The following is a 3904-nucleotide window of genomic DNA, read 5'->3' on the forward strand; positions in this document are numbered from 1 at the left end:
AAAATTTAGCTTCACTCCTGCAGTTCTGGACAGAAGCATACTCAAGTCTCACAGTAACTATAATACATACAGACATGCATCAGCTTTGGGAGCTGTGAAGAAACAGGGTATGCACCTTCAGTGTGGGGAAACCATATAGCCAGGTAGTTAGCATGGACAGCTCTGAGGTACTTTACGTTGCTCAGTGAAAAACAAGTCTTCAGAGACTACTGAATAAATTCTCAACATTCCTTAAAAAATATCTGCAGGCTGAGATTTTTGAAAATACTGTATCTTAATCTCCAGTTAGTTGATTTCTATAGCAGGAAAAACTACATTCGTGATTAAAACCTCATTTTGCTGCCAAGATTTTTGCATAAATAATTATCAGTGTCTCTGAAAGAGCATCAGACCATTTTAATGCAAAAATGCACATTTTGTCTCATTCTTGCCCTCAGAAACACCTGGAATCTTTCCAGAAAGTTTGTCCTGAGGTAGAGCTGTCAGATGAGATCAAATTGTTAATTTGGCAAAAACTATACATCGATGAAGACAGAATGCGAAATTTCAAGAGAACCCCATAAAAATAGAGTTTGCTGACTTGAAATATACACTTGCAATATTAATTGCATTCCACAGACTGGGTTTTGGAAACTAGAAAAGACCAGCATTGTGTCTGTTTTGATCTCCTGAACAACTCAGGCCATATGATTTCACCAAGTAACTTCTGTGAAGAGTCTCCTTCTTTTAGTGGAGAATGATTTGAAGACTTCAAATTCTAAAGTACCATTACATGCTTGGAAAATTGCTCCAGTGATTAATAACTTAACTTACCACTAAAATTTGCAGTTTCAAGTTCAAATTTCTCTAACCTTATCTTGAAAGCACTAAATCTTACTTTATTTTTTTCTGCTCTTTAAAAAGCCCTTTGCTATCTGGAATATTTCTGCCTTATAGTTACTTACAGGTTTTCATTTTTGGTTTTGATTAATTGAATAATCCTTTTTTTTTTTTTTAAATCCCTGGTGATGTGTTCATTTCTAATCAGAAAAACTTGCAGAGCATTTCCATCTTGAAAGTTTTTGGGTTTACTATACAGACACATACTACAATATGTTTAATTTCATGCAAAATGCATGAATTGACAAAGGTATTTGCTATACTCATAACTGATTTCTCAAGTGAATTCTAAGCTTAAGAGACTAAATAGTTCACATGAGAAAAATGCGCCAACTTTTCAATTCCTGCTTTGGGCATTGAACTGCTTTTCATTAATTTCATCTCAGAAAGATTTTTCTAAAATTTTCTATATTGGAAGTAATGGTTTAGATTGAGATGTTGTAAGGCACAAGGATTTTTGAATGATTAATTTTTTACATGTTAATGGGCACAACTGGTGAGTTTCAACTGTAATGAATGTTACATGAGGGCATGAATGCAGCACTGACTTTACATTGCTTTTAGTAAAGTCCATTGTATTTTTATAATTCCTTCCATGACTATTCCAGATTAGATTTCTATACTAAGTTAATCGGTACATTGGAATATTTCCAGATGAGAGGAAATATATGCATGCAAATAAAGCAACTTAAAATCCTAATTATAATCAGAATTGACTTTTGCAGCAAGTGAATTAATTTCATCTGACTTTTATGTTCATGAAAAGTAAAAAAAGAAAAACTAATTTCTTCTTATAAACAAAAGTCATACTATCTTTTAATATTTCTGGCAATGAGGTTTTTCATGGCTGGTTTGCTGTGGAAGTAACCTAATTAAGCATACATTGTTTATGTAAAAACAAATAGAAATGATAGAAAAAATGGATAGAAATACTAATGTAGGGGATGAAGTAGCTATGCGAGAGGGATAAAACATCAGAAAGCCATGATGAAAACTCACCTGTCTGTGGTTAAGATTAAAAGAAATTCCTGCCGTTGTTAATAGCCCTCTCAAGTCACCATAAGCTTCTCCTGTTCTTGAAGTAAGGAAGGATAATCAGTAAGGCCTTGGTTTTCTTAAACTTTCTACTCTTGTTAATCTGTGGTTTTCTTTTTCATTTTCTTTCAGGGGTGATCTTACACTCAAAAATATGATTTCTTATAACAATGGTTTAACATGTGCAACCCACGACTTCCTCCAACAAAGAAATTCTCTTTTTACCTCAGTCATGTTCCAGTTGCACCATTTTTCTTTCTCTCTTTAGTGCCGTGACTCTTGTACTCATACCTGTGGATGGTGGGTACTTTGAGATCCTTGAAACGAGGACACTTCCCTGGAATGTCAAAGACGTGGTTCAACCCTCTTCATACTAGGAAAGCACAGAACTCAAATGTTCCACCTTCCTGAATGACAACTAATAATGATGTAAAAAGTGGCCACTTGCAGTGTCAAAGCTATTTGTCAGTGAGCTGAAAACATTCTGAGTACTTTGGGCCTAGGCCATGAGCATGCTTAACTTTCTGTGCCCCATGGAGACTTGAGCAGAACTGATCTTGGTTTCGAATCATACCAGGTGCACATGTGTTCCCCTCTCTCTAGACTGAGGTATGCTAAGGAGTCCAAGCTTACATAGCTTGGGAATGCTAGGGTTCAAAATTAAGATTATTTGAATCATTGTTCAAATCCGTTTGCCAAGTTAATTCATTCCCTATTTCAGTTTGGACCCTTAATCTTCTGGTCATGCACACTGCTCTGATTTGGAACAAGACAGCTAATTCTTTCCATGGGGAAACATGGGTGTGGAAGAGAAGGTGCTTTCTGCCAAGGTCCTTGCTCTGCAAACAGTTTGGTCCCAAATCTCTGCCAGATTTTGCTTCTCCTTCCTAATACAATCTTCTAAGATATCCAAGGATGTTGTCTGTGCTCACAGGCTCTGCCATGCACTTATATGCATGCTGTGCGCTTGGCATTATGCTGTAAAACATCGTCTGGCAGCCTGCAAAATGCACTCCTACCGTATGTACTGTTGTGCTTATTAACTGTGATGGCTTAGGATCAGAGGAAAACAACTTGTAGTTCAGAGGGGATAGGAGTCAGAGTCTGCATTTGCAAAGAACTTGCTCTCAGCCAGAACTCCACTGTATTATGAGGCTATGCTGGTAGCCCTGTGAAAAGCCTGCTGGGCAGTTCAGCACTGCTAGTTCCCAGCTCCCAGCATGGCACCAAGCAACGTTATTTTAAATATAAGAAATTAAAATGGCCTATTTGAAGGTGCAGAACCACTGAACAGGCAAAAGCATTAGCTAGCCCTAAGTTTGCCATGCCTTCCCTTTCAACAACCTGCGTCAGTCCTTTTCTAAAATAGTTTAAAATAGAAGCATGTATTTGTGAGATGCTCTACTGTAAAGGTGCAAAGGTTTTTGTGGTCCTGGCCAGGGCTCTCTAGATAATAAAAAGGATGGGTATAAGAAATTCTATACTACCTGATCCAGGGACCAGACTGTGTACACAGTGAAGGTGGTATAAATGTAGACTGAAAGTTTCAATTTAGCTGCAGACAGTGAAGGAGCAGCGTACACCGCAGGTACACTACAAGTGTACCTAGCTCCTATTACCTTTCAAAATCAAAATGTCAGACAGTGTTTAAAATATGGTCTTTGTTTCATGAGAAAACTAGGATATTTGCAATTACTTATCATTGTAATCTACAGTACACATTCTATCTACCCATTCATCCAATTTATGCAATGTGTCTGTGAGACATACTTCCCTGTAGTGCTTCGATATGTCATAATTTTTCATCCCATTACATTATTTTCCCATGCTTGGTTTTTTAGAAGTATTCAGAAAGCATGTCAGTTCTCTGGAAGGATTGTTTTCTCTATCAACTGCAAATCATACTTAAGATTTTTTAATTTATTTGTTTTAATAGATTTAAGCAGGTCCTTTTTATAGTTCCAAGTTTCCTTGATTTCTTTTTCAGTTA

This window comes from Aptenodytes forsteri, unplaced genomic scaffold, assembly GCF_000699145.1.
Source record: "Aptenodytes forsteri isolate BGI_AS27 unplaced genomic scaffold, ASM69914v1 Scaffold194, whole genome shotgun sequence".
Lineage (NCBI taxonomy): Eukaryota > Metazoa > Chordata > Aves > Sphenisciformes > Spheniscidae > Aptenodytes > Aptenodytes forsteri.